This window comes from Alligator sinensis, unplaced genomic scaffold, assembly GCF_000455745.1.
Source record: "Alligator sinensis unplaced genomic scaffold, ASM45574v1 scaffold161_1, whole genome shotgun sequence".
Classification (NCBI taxonomy): Eukaryota; Metazoa; Chordata; order Crocodylia; family Alligatoridae; genus Alligator; species Alligator sinensis.
The window spans coordinates 1,840,152-1,853,944 of NW_005841974.1; the positions used below are offsets into that span (position 1 = coordinate 1,840,152).

The 13,793-nt window shown below is 43.1% G+C and overlaps 1 protein-coding gene across 1 annotated transcript in view; it reads left to right on the forward strand.

Moving 5' to 3' along the window:
• The first annotated feature begins 181 nt into the window (after positions 1-181).
• Positions 182-13,793, forward strand: part of ETV4 (ETS variant 4) — a 49,486-nt gene continuing 35,874 nt past the window's right edge. The window contains exon 1 of the mRNA XM_006020932.3: positions 182-225. The gene's annotated coding sequence lies outside the window, so the exon portion shown is untranslated. The remainder of the gene's footprint in view (positions 226-13,793) is intronic.

Consider the following 13,793-nt stretch of genomic DNA (forward strand, 5'->3'; position numbering starts at 1 on the left):
CAGCCGCGCCGGGGGCTGCGGGGAGGGGGGGGGGGGGGAGGGACGGGACGGGACGGGACGGGGCCACACGGACCCTCCCCCGCCGGGCTCCTTTCCCATCTCTCCCAGTGCTCCCACCCAGTCCAGCCCCGGTGCATCCAGACTCCAGTAAGGGACCCTCCTACTTTTGTCTTGCAGACCTCTTCCAGGATCTGAGCCAGCTGCAGGAGACTTGGCTGACCGAAGGTAAGCTTCCCAGCCTTGCCTGTGCTGCTCTTCTTTTCCCCTTGGTTGTCCCTGACATTTGTCCCGTTCTTCCCTCACTTTGTTTGCCCAGTTCTAAACCTTAAATATTTTTTTTTTCCAGCCTTGCCAACCTTTGGGCTTGTGTAAATCGGGGATTATGAATCATACTATTGTGCTGGCTATTTGCTTATAAATGGTGCTTGGCTCTTGGCCATTTTCTCTGTTAAAATTTTCACTTGCAGCATCTACTGGCAACAGCTGGGATTGGGGTTAATTTCTCACTTGGATTTGTTAGTTGCCAAAACACTGGTGATGTCTTAAATAAACACTGAACCACTACCTTTAATTTGGGGGGGGGGGGGAACTCCTCTTCCTAATTCAAAGAAAGTAGTTCTCTGACGATTTGTCCTGGAGCTTCTTGGCCTCTCTAAATGGTGTGTTCAGTGTGGATTTCTAAATTGTTTTGCCTTTTGACTGTAACATTGAAGGAAAATGATCAAATCCCAGTGAGCCCAATTAATTCAAACTTCAACTAATGGAGAGTGATCTATTGCACTGACTTTAACTGCAGTGCTACCAGTGGCCCATTCTCTGAAAGAGTTAAAATGTTGGTTTTAGAGTGTTTTACTTTAATAGAAGAAGAAAAACTCTTCCTCTTCCAAAGGTGCTCAACATGCTATTGATGTAAAACAAGTATTTAAGGGTCTGATAATCCAAACGGCTGTCTTCCCTCTAATTCTATGAGAAGAAGAAGAAATAATCCCGCTGAAGTGTGACATTTTAGCAGTAAATTGCAAATTTAGTCATATAAATGGGCTTTTATTATTAAAAATATATATATATTTTTTTCTATTTCAAACCCAAATTAAAAGTCTTTGATCAGGAGAGCCTTTGGGAACGTAGGCTTCTGTGGATGCAAAACAATGTCTGGAGGCCAGTCCAGGATTAGAATTCCTGTCCCTTTTCATGCTGCCAGGAAAACAAGGATGGATTTGCTTGAAGTCCCTTCATATTAATGGCTTTTGTGCACACTCAGAATGAATTAAGAATGAGATTCTTTAACTTTAAGTAAAAGAGGTGTTTGTAAGAAGACTTAGTAAGTAGAGACCACACTTGGAGTCTGGTGGATTTTATGTTAGGCCTTCTGATTGCCTGTAAATATTTTAAATTTCATGATAGTAAAGTCCAAAGAGCTTGCAGAGAATCTCTTATCAAATGTTCACATTAGTAATAGCCACCCTTCCCACTATGGTGTTCTATGTCTATCTCTCAGGCATGGACAGAGGTAAATAACCTGTCATTAACCCAGCCCTGAGGAAGGGTACCTTGTGCCCAAAAGCTTGTCTAGGATCCCTCCCAACTACACAGTTGGTCCAATAAGAGTTGTCACTGAAGAAAAGCCTACCTCCCATTAGACAATTACTGGAGGAGAAGAAATTATTTCCCCCCAGCTGTGGAGTTACTGGAAGGCAATCACACAGAACTGCCTAGTATAGTGCTAGAGTGCAAAGTAAAAAGTTTGGGATTTTCACCGGCTCTGCTATTGGTTTGTGGAGTGCCCTTGCACCTTGCTGAGCCCCAACTTCTCCGCTTGCCGGTTAATAAATATTAATACTTTGCTCTGCCCTAGTCCTTTTATTTAGGGATTTCAAAATGATTTACCAGCAGCAATAAAATGATCCTTATGACAGCTCTGAGGTATGTTTCACAACCCGTTTTAAATATGGGGACACTCAGGCATGGAACATCTCTGTGCCTTGCTCAAGATCTCACATCCAGTACTGAAATCTCTTTCTTTTGGCACCCAGTGTCATGCTATAACCACATAACTACATTCCCCTGCTCTGCACTTCCCTAGTTTAATAATAATAATAATACAGACCTAACTCACCCATGTAACTTAAGTTTTGCATAACTCTATGAGGTCTTTGGATAGAAATGCAGAGCTATTGGGTTGTATTTACTGAACGCTCAGCATTGGGGAAACCTGGATTTGAGGGGAACAGGAATAGGTGAAAAAAAACCATTTCTATTTCTCCAGTATTAAAAAAGAATCAATAATATACACCATATAAAGGAGAACTAAGAGAACTCACTGAGGAAAGGGGACTGGCTTTACGAGGTCATGGAAAAGCCCGCTGAAAAAAACTCTTGCAGTTACCTGAAGTATTCAAAACCTTGTGGACTTCCCATTCCCACTACAGTTCATATGTGCAATGTTCCAGCATAAACTAAAAAGAAAGCTGGAGCTTCGTAGTTAGTGACAGACTGTCTGCATTGTAAAAAACACCCAGTGTTTTTTTTTTAAACAAAAATATTTAGTTTAAAAAGTGAGATGTTATTTTCTAAGGATGCAGTTATATCAAACAGCAAGAATTTTTATCTACCTCGAAGAGTTCCATTAGAGTCAAGTCCTTAATCTCATAAAAGGCAATGCCGCTATTACAATCCAGGTTCTGATGCTCAGATTCTTTGTATAAGGGAGAAGTGGCTTCTTAGCTGCTTTTTTAGGCATGATAAAATTGTAACTGAAAAGAAATTCTGTTAAAGGCTCATTGCCCCATTTTCCTGGTTTTACTAGGGAGAGTTCCCTTCTTAAGCAGACACTTTTATTTGCCTTTTTTTGTATTCACTGGCAGTTCATATTCTTTATTTGTAAGCCTTGCAGTCCAGAATGGTCTAATGCTTATACATGTCAGTTGATCTACTGGCGTCTGTCACAGATCTAGATGATGGAAAGCTATTGATATCTTTGAACAGTTTAGAAGAAAACTCACAGATATCTAAGAAATATGGGTAACTAAAAACCAAAAGTGAAACCTTGAAATATGGTACTCTGGATATTATGTGCCTCAATCTCAGGCAGTTTAGAAATCCAGCTCCTTTTATTTCTGTTGCTTCTGCATTTACTATATGTGGAAAGGAAAAAACTGCAGGAAGGAAGCAACTTGTAAATATGAAGTCAGGAATGAGTTAGTGCCAAACACCCAGCTGTGCACAAAATTAAAAAAATAAAAAGTATGTGACAAACTTGTTCTGCAAGTGGTTTAATTCTGCAGCTTTTTGCAGAATGGGGCCCAGTTTCTCAGTTGCACTGGTATAAAACATCAGTCTCTGCATATGGTTGTCTTCTAAGCAGACTTAGAAACCTTTGAAGTTCTCTTACAGATTGCTTTTGGTCTGAATTGGAGCATATTAGTGCAAAGGTGTGTGTCTCCAGTAAGCAACTATATAACTAATTTTGAAGGAAAGCTTTTTTTTTTTTTTAAGTGACTCAATTTAAAAGTGCAAAAATTTCACTAGAGAAAAGTTTCTATGTTTTCCTTAGTTATCTGTTTTGACTCCTCCATTTTTAGAACCACTGTGTGAGGAGGGGGAGCTAGTGTTCTTCCTTATTAGCCACTGGTCTCAAAGTATTGGCTATAATGCTCTGAAACGTCTAAGTGCTGCGGGGGATAAAATGGGGCAAGTGTTGATGTATGCATTCTAAGTGACTAAAATAAACCTGGAGAGAGACTATAAAAAGCCTGTTTAGGGTTCCCAGCTCTCCTGAAAGCACAGCTGGTACTTTTGGAAGAGGGAGAGATGGAAGCAAATTTCTTTGACTGTTGCAATAGTGTGTGTGAGAGAGAGAATGAATTTGGAAAATTATAATTTTCTTAAAAGCAAGACTGACAAATTTGACTTTGGGACATGAGGTCTATAAATATTTACAAACAGACCATCTGCAAACCTTGTAAGCCACCAAGCCTTAGACTCCCAGTCCAGCCCTGTCCCTGCTATTCCTATTCCCAGACAAGATACGCTGCTAGTTTTATAAGCAGGAGGATACAGCCCAGTGCTTTTTGTACTGTTTTTCTGAGTTAGACTGTCAGCAGCTTGGGACATGCACCTGGGCACAGTATTTTCTTAAAAAAATATAGAATAGACACAGTAGCTGAGACTTCCAAACTCGGGTCATCATTGCAGAAATTAAATAGCAACACAGGGTAACAAAGGGACTCGGGCAGAGCCCGCTGCCTGAGCACCTGTGCCTCCCACAAATGCCACTTCAGATGACAGATATCTTGAAAATATTGTTCATTCTTTGTATTTGGTACATTTTCCTTTCTTCTCTTTGATTCCATTTATTGCTATGTAGATTACTTAAAAGTGGACTGTCCAACATATGTGCCCCCTTCCCCCTTGTGCAGACTGCACCAGCAGCACACACATCCTCCAGCATTCCCCAACCACACAGCAGCAAGAGAGGGAGCAATGGGCCACATTTTAATCACTCAGCCACCAGTTGGACAACCCTGTTTTAAAATAACAGTGGAGGAGCTTTATTGCCTTCAGTCTAGACCTTTACCCTGGTGTAGCACAGGGTTATCCCCCAAAATGGATTTTTGTAGTACTTTGTCCTGTTTCAGATGACTGGCTGTCCCCCAGTGGATGTAGCTTGCTGCCCATCCTGGTTCCCCTGTCTCGTCAGCCAGGTGGCCTGTGTTGTCTCTGTCCTTCAGAGCCAAGAGACTGTGAGAGTGACCAGGCTTCCTCTGCAGTGCAGCTGAAAACAGTTTTATCCATTCTCCATTAGCTGCCAACCTGTTTTTAGCACCAGTTTACATGAGGTTTTGGAGACAGATGCTCTCATCTAGTACTTGATTTTCCTGCTGTACAAAATCTCTACAAGATCTCATTAAAACAAGAGCAGCAGCAAACACTTTTTTTTTCTCTAGTTCAGCCTATGCTGTGTGTACTGAGGCTGATGGTCTGTGTTCTCCACAAGACAAACTTTGACTGTCCTTTGTCATCTCTCTTATGAACACACTCTCTGCTACCACTGTAACTGCACCTGCTACACTAGTGATCCAACTTTGTGCAAGGGCAGATTTGTCTCGGAGGGGACAGAGGCTAAGTCTGTGTAGTGTAGGGTAAAATCAAGAATAAGTGCTTACTGGAGCATAATTGGTGATTGCCCTGATGCCATTGTTGTCCCTTAGTTTAGAGGCAATTCTGGGCTCTAAAAAAGTGTTTTCTGATGTTCAACTTAAATTTCCATTAACTGTTCAAGTTGCCTGTTCTTGGTTATGTCACCCATATGAAACTTGTTCTCATGTCCTTCAGGAGGAAGTGTAGCTCATTCCATCATTTACATCATCCTTATTTTTCACCTAAGTTTACCCACTCTTACTCTGATGACTTCGACTGTTGCAGGTAGCAGTGATGGAACTGTGAGCACAGGGAAAGTTGTACCTGGAGCTGGGCCTCTGCTGGTGTCTCTTACAGGTGCTAGACCCATGGGAGCAATAGCAAATGCAGTCACAGTTACAATGTGTCCCAGATGTTTTTTAGACCATTGCTTCTCCTTGCGAAAGGGTGGTCAGTAAGATGTGCCTGAAGCAGGACACCATGCTTTGTGTGAAGGATAACAAAAATTCTGTAACAAAGGAAACTCCCTCCCAAATCAGTATGATTAGCATCTTGCTTTTGTACTTGCTGCCACAGACTCTCCCTGCATCCATCAGTTGCCTGTCTTGCTGCACTGAGGGGCAGTCATGCTTAAACCACCTTTTCCAAGTTGGTCTTTGAAAGTTACAGCAAAAATATGCTCTTAGCTGTATCCCTGTGCAACAAGACTGACCTCCAGTGGCAAACCACATTGGTCCTCTGTAAGTCCCCAGGGAGGGAGATGTGCTCTTGACTTCCCTTAAACAAGCATCTCTATCAGTACCTCTGTCAGCCCCCACCATCAAGGTTCAGGCTGGAATGGACATTCTTCTGGCAGACTGGAGCTTTCTTTTCTCTGGTCCCTATGTCCCTTGTCACTAGTTTTATTGCTGTATACCAGAAGGGCAGTTTGTCTCAGAGAGTTTCTCTAACCAATCCTTACACAGAGTTGTTCACCTCCACACGCCAAAAAAGTCTACCCATGTACCTGTTGCAGACAGTATAGAGCCATGTACTTTTTCCCTGGTCTGGGGGGAGGAGGAGGAACAGCACTCCAAGTTATGCATTTCTGTTTAGCAGTGGTAGATCCAGTTCTTACAGAAGTAGTGTGGCAGATGCAGCTGTTTCTCAGTTTCACAGATTTCATAGACATTACAGCTGGAAGGGACCTTGGAAGATCATCGAGTTCAGCCCCCTGCCCCAGAGGCAGGAAGTCAGCAGGGGTCACAGGATCCCAGCAAGATAAACATCCAATTTTTTCTTGAAGGCGTTCAGAGTAGGTGCTTGAACCACCTCCGATGGCAGGCTATTCCAGACCTTCGGGGCTTGGACAGTAAAGAAGCTCTTCCTTATGTCCAGCCTGAAATGGTCTTGCAGGAGTTTATAACCATTTGACCTTGTCATCCCTTGGGGCGCTCTGGTGAACAAATGTTCCCCCAGATACTGGTGGTCACCCCTGATAAACTTATAGGTGGCCATCAGGTCGCCCCTGATCCTGCGCTTTTCCAGGCTGAAGAGTCCCATAACTCTTAGCCTGTCATCATAAGGTCTGTTTTCCTGACCTCTGATTATGCACATGGCTCTTCTCTGGACTCTGTCAAGCTTCTCCATGTCCTTTTTGAATTGTGGAGCCCAAAACTGGATGCAGTACTCCAGCTACGGCCTCACCAAGGCCAAGTACAAGGGGAGAATGACATCCCAGGATTTGCTTGAGAAACACCTATGGATGCAAGCCAGCATTTTGCTCGCTTTACTAGCTGTAGCATCACATTGAAGGCACATGTTCATCTTGTGGTCAATCATGACCCCCAAGTCCCTTTTATCTGTAGTGCTAGCCAGCATAGCACTACCAAGCCTATAAGGATGCTGCAGGTTTTTCTTCCCAAGGTGGAGAACCTTGCATTTTTCAGTGTTAAACTCCATCAGGTTCTCGTCCGCCCATTTCCTGACCCTGAACCTAATGGTGTTTAACACCAAAAAATGCAAGTTATTACAGGCCAGATCTTGCACAGTCTCTGCTGTGATATAGAGCATCATTTCCCAACCTTTTCCATCCCATGGCACACTTACCTAGCCTCTTCCATCCCACAGCACAATGGCTGACCATGGAGCAGGAGGGAGACGGTATCAGTGCACTGGCAGCACAGGGTGGTGGTGGTGGCACTGGCTGTAGCAACATTCCCTGGAAGCCATGCCCCCCCATGATTCCACAGCGCACCTGGACATGTCTGATGGCACACCAGTGTGTCACGGCACATCGGTTGGGAAATGCTGATATAGAGGACCCTTTAAATGTTTTCACTTTAGAGGATTTATAGTCTAGAATGTTGGATTGTGGAGTTGCCCAGAAAAAAAGAACAAAATGATTTCCCCGAAACTATCAGAGTTAGCAAATTTCATAATTAGCTGGAAAGGTGAACACTAGATCTCTTACACAACATGCTGCTGGCAAACACTGGGCTACATCTTACTGTTCCACAGCCAGCAGGACCTGGAGTCTCCAAGCTCCACATCCACCTAAATGAAAAACTTTGTAAACAAGATTCTCAGTCCCTGAATTTTGTGTCTCCAGCCTGGCTTGGCAGAGGTTAATGCAACTGTCTTTTGCTGTCAGGTTTTTTTTCCAGTAACTTCTGACCAAATTAGAGTGGATGCCCTCTGTATCTCCCTCCCTACCTGTCTCTCAGATTAATTTGTTAATCTGTGAGAGGCTGTAATTGGTTGTTAGGTCAAAACTCACAGCTATCTAAAAACTAGAATTTACCCCAGTGTACCAGGTCCTATATTTCAATTTTTATCTTATTTTTTATATACCTTTGCCCTCACCAAGGTGTGAAAATATTAGCTGCCCTGAGATCTATAAAATCCAAATGTGAGTTTCCCTCCTCCCCTGAAAGCAGCTATAGGTAGACATCACTAGCCCTGGGTTGTTCTGGCCTTACAGATGCTATGTACAAATAGAAAAGTAGTAGTAATTTGTATTAGCTTTATAAATTAGGCTCTGTGTCCTCACAGAGTGAGTACAGCAGAACCTCACTAGCGTGTGCTTTTGTTAACTACAAGCTGACTGTTCACATTCCCTGTTTCACAACAGATAATTTAAAAACAGAGAAAGTTTTCCACTGCTCTTGCTCGAGGCTTTGCAGCTCTCACAAAACATTCAATGGCATCATACACAAATTAAAAATAAGCTACAATTGCCAAAATAAGGTAGCAGAACTTGTTGATTCTCCACTCCCCCCCACACACTCCTTTTTTTTTCTTGCTCATTTGTAAATGTCCTTAATTCTGAGTGAGTCTCCCGATTGATTTAAATCAGTGAGGTTTTACTGTAAAAAGACATGCTGAAGACTATTTTGCATTCAAAAGCTTGTCTAATTCTATCCCAGCTATTCAGTTAGTCTAATACAAGATATCACCCTAAGAAATCCTTGACTCCCTGTTAAAAGAGTATATTACAGACAAGTAAGTAGAAATATAGACAGTCTGAAATGTGTCCTGCTGCAAAGAATATTGAGTTAGTGAATTCTAGTTTGAAAGGCTAAACTGCTGATTATAGAACAGCTTGCAATGATTCTGTAATTTTTTCTAAATGTTCATTTGCATTATAAAGACTGCCAAGACTTGGGCAGGACCACAGATAGTGTCCTTAACAAATCTTTAATCTTGGCTCTAACCTTCCTATATCACAGTCCTACAGGCTGGCTGGGAAATCACTCTTCCAGAATGGAAAAAAAAATGAGCTCTGCCTATTTCAGCTGAAAGGAACACAAAAGTCTCTTTTTACAGAAAATCCACCTTCCTGAAGTGGGGGGAAAAAACTGAGACACAGAAGTAACATCATTTCACCTTTTTTTTTTCTTTCTTTTTTTTTTTTTTGCAAAAATGCAGTTCAGAGTCTTATATTTTAGAAGTATCTTTTTCACAAAGAAAAGCAAAACTAGAAAATGAGCTAGATCCCTACTGTCCAAATCTAGCACTGAAAGTGCATGAAACAGATTGTGGGAGAATGTAGAGTTTCTTTGTGGTTCATGTCCAATGGGCAAGGAAAGACATATTTTTTTGAGGCACAGGGCATATGACTCTGTATGTTTCTTCTTCCTGTGCCTGCTCCCTACCACCCACCCCTCTTCTTCCCAAAGATATCTCCCCCTGGCCAGGAGCAGGTGCTGGAAGGTGGAACCTGTGCACTGCTGTTGCTGTCCCCAGCAGAGCCTGGCTCCCTGCACAGCTGCATCCCATGCCTGGAGCAGGCAGGAGCAGCTCTGGGATTCCCTTATACCTGCATCAACTGGAGACACCTCAGGGGGTGGGGAGCACAGTGGGGAGGGAGCTGGTGCAGGAAGAGGAAACCTGCTCTCTCTTTCCACTGTCCCATGCTGGAACCCTGTGCAGCTACAGCCCCCAGCTAGAGTAGGGCAAAAGTGGCTCTGGGGTTTCCCCTGCACCAGAGTCAGCTGACAGTAGCAATGTAAAGGTGGGGTTGGGGACTGGAGGGAGAGAGAGAGCAAGCGTGTGTGTGACAGACAGACAGACAAACTGGTTCCACTGCATCACAGCATCATCGAGCCATTTTACAAAATATATATTATATCTGTTACATAAATCGTACCTAGACCAGCTCTTCAGGGTAATGTTAAGATGTCCCTTTCACAAATGGTGGCCTTAACACTCCATGAAATTGCAAGTCTTTTTCAGAATGGTACCTTCTTCCTTATAGCTTGTTAGCCATATGCAGTCTAGGGTTGTGCTCCTCTTCTTCCAGCTTCCTGATAAGTTTCCTTTTATTTCTATTTAAAAAGGCATAGAGCAGTGGTTTTCAGCCTGTGGTTTACAACCCCTGGGGGGCCACAGACTATATCTAAGGGGTTCACAGAACATTACCATGATCAATCAAAAGTATGTGAATACCCACTCTTACAATTCAAAGCGGTCTGCACCTTCATTCAAAATTTTTTAGGGGTCTGCAAATGAAAAAAGGTTGAAAACCATTGGCATAGAGGATTGAATAATGTCATTTTAAACCTCAGTGACATAACCAGGAACCAAGATGACATGCTGTTGTCTGGCTCTAGTTTTCTTACATATTGTTCACAAATATATATTATTTTCTTGTACAGAATAAATATAACTTCTCACAATTTGCAGTGGGTTGGTGTCTTCATTTGTTTCCTAACAAAACGTGTAAGGCAACCTGTCAGCTTAAAATTCGCCTCAGATTTACATTTTCTTTAAGGACAAAAACAAAAAGCTTTTATAAAAACATATCACAAAAATAAATGTTTTCACTTTGTTTTTTGAGTTCAAAGAATTGATTTGGAAATGCTCTAATTCCAAAACTGTAGTGGCTCCATGAACATGATGGGAATATTAGCTCTAAATAAAGGGGGAAGACTGGCCAAGTCCACTTCAATTGCACTCAAGATTTTCAAGCTATTCAGTCTCTTCATTTAACTCCAGTGATTTTCATTGCCTAGCTAAGATTAAGTGAACACAATATAAACAGTAAAATATAAATATGACATTACTTTTTCCTGACTAATGGATATTTCTAATCAGCTACAGAACAAATAATTGTGCTTAAAATGTTTGGAATTTTTTTTTAAGTTGACAGAGTTTCTCTAAAATTTGGGGGGCTGTCAGTGGGAGCTTCTTGTGTAGGGTGTTAGGTCCTGAACCTCATTAACACGATGGGTTGATGTGAATGAGTTTAGTCTGTCACCCCACCTGTCCATGTGCATGTGCATGTGCATTCTAAGGGTTGGCCGTGGGCCTGCTACTAAAGTTGTGTCATTGTGTTGAAACTGAATAGTCAGATGTCTGCTGTAGGGACCATCAGCTAAAACCTATTTCACCTTATGTGCCTGAATGGCATATATACATCTGCATAACTGCAGTTTTTGGCACTGGCACATAACCTGCTCTGAGTATGGAAGCATGCATGTGCCCTCTGAAAATGCACAGTAGAGAGGCCCTCTGGCCAAACAGATACACAGCAAAATTGGGTTGCCCAAGCTAGATGACTCTTGAAACTGAAGTTGCAGAAAAACCATGACTAGAGGGTGTTGGATGGAGGATGAGGTCCCTTCCATATTTTAGCCCCATAGTTAGCACACTTGCTCAGGACACCCACCACCCCACTCATCCAGAGTGGTTATGAAGCCTGCATTCCAATATACTTCTCAAAGTAGCAGGCCACTGGTTAGGCATTATCCTGACCCTTTTCAGCCAACTTGTTGAGGCTGCTCACCTCCTTCCACCCCTGTGTCACTAAGACAAAGAGCTGTGTGGGCCCAGAAGAAGGCTACAAGCCAGTGGGAGTGTGGTTTGCTGCCTTGAATAAGTGAAAACCCTGGGTTCTGGCCTTGGCCATTGCTCTCAGTGGGATAGACATTTTCCCACTGATGTTTTTCCAAAGACTTATATCAAAAGCAAGGTGCAAGGGATCAAATTTACAGGAAGGGGTCTGGAAAACACCTAATGTGTGCATCCTGTTGGTGAAATGCAAAACTCTCAGACCAACACACATATCAAATACATTCCTGTTGGTGAAAGAACTTTATTGGAAAGCATGAAGTGCTTGTTCAAGCCCCTATGGACTCGAACCTGTGTTTCCTACACCCTGCATGAGTGCCCTAACCACTAGAGAAACTCCCTGTTTTGCCTCAAGCCGATACTTGTTCAGGGTGATTCTGTTTCGCTACAGCGAAAAATAGAACCTGAAATTGTGCATAAGTGCCCCAAAACCTGCAGTTACACTGCTGTATATGGGCCATTTGAGACCATAGAATGAAACAGGATTTATGCTTATATGCCCTAACCCTGGGTTTATTACATGTATGATGGTAATGTGATCCCTTGCATGTTGCAGGATCTTAGGCCGACTTTAGGAAGCATAATACTAGCTGCCTGGAATCTATGATAGTTTCTATGTGGAGATCTCTCTTCCCCTGAGCAACCTGTGACAACTAACACATTCTTGAGTCACTGCCTATGCTTAATGCAGATTGCCTGTACCCTTCACTGTCAGACTGTGCAACTTGTTGGAAAGCAAAGAGTTCCCAGGTGTGGGACAAACAAGAGTGAAATGTTTAGTATTTGGACTTCACTCTAAGGAGAAAACTGCAACTGTCCCATAAAGTGATCTGATGGGAGCAAACACTCTAGGGAAAGGGAACATCTTTTATATTGCAGTAAACTTTCCTTAATGTGAGCATTTCTGTCTGAAGCTAGCTTTTTCCTTCCATTGAAGAAAAACCTAGAAATCCCCCCTCACTGTTCCGTACTCTTATGGAAGCTGCAAGGTATTCTACATTGCTACAGAACTTCTCTTAATACTGGATAGTGTCTATGCAAAATAAAACTGCTGCTTATATTGATTTGCCATATTAATTCAAAGGAGCTCCTTGTACATGTGCACAAAGGAAAAAGCCTCAAAATTGAATGAATAAGCAACATAAGCATTGTATAAAGGTTACAGAAGAGATCATGGTTCTGGAGTCCAGAATGCTCCTGGCACCAACCATAGATGGGGCTTCAGTATATCTGGGCCTTAATCCTGGTTCTGGGGCTTTGATGCTTATCTAGCCAGAGTTCTGCTAGGCTAGGGACAGACATTCAAAAAGCCTGAGCCTGAATTGATTCAATCTTTGCAGGTTTGTCTAACCTGGCTAGGCTAAACTGACTTGTAACCACGCAGACATCCCAGAAATGCAGGCACATGCCTGCAGTAGCTCAGGTTAGAAGCTGGGGAATGCTAAAGCAGCCTTCCCTCCCCTTCTATAGTGCTGAGCTAAGGTGGGGGTGTGGCCAGGCCTCCCCACCAGGACACTGATTAGGGAGGGGTTCTCCCCCTTGATAACAGAGCACTTTTCAGCTCTGTTATCAGCATTTATCATCCCATCAGAAAACAAAGCCTCTCTCTGTTAGTCCAGGCATTTTTAAACAGCTTTTCCAAAGAAGGAACAGAGGGACATTACCAGCTGACCTGTTGATTAGCTCCAAAAAGCCCTAGGCAGAAACAGTCCTGTCTGCCTTTGTCCTGTCTGCCACAGCACAGACCGTAGCCAGCATGTGGTCTGCTACCTAATGCTGAGAAGTGTCTGTGTAAGGCAGAGGGGAGAGGGGAATCCCTACTTAGCAGGGAGTGGTGACGGGAGAAGGAGGAGCAGGGGGAAGCCAGGCAGACCCCACTGTACCTGCAGTCTCTGCCAGAGCTGCAGCCAGGGAGCAGAGGGGAGGGGGCAGCTCTGCTGTGGAGCAGGGAGCCCCGCCCAGTCCAGAGAGCATGCTGGTATGCTATGGGAGTCTGGTTTAACTTAAACCAGGAAGGGATCTGGGACAGACATTGCATAAACTGGTTTGACCCAAATCAGTTAAGTCTGATAACTACATTCAGCCAGGTTTACCTCAAACCGGTTTCAGCCATTGTCAAACTGGTTTATGTGCACTGAACATTTGTTCTGTTACAGGTTTAAACCACTTTCTGATCACTTAAACCAGTTTATGTGTAATGTCTGTCCCTAGCCCTAAAGAGCTCTGGGGAGCCAGAAATGGAAACATAAGTTTACAGAAAATTTTCTCTTCAGGTGTTGGCTATAGTCAAGGTTGGGGGCTTTGACTGCCATGTGTCCTTA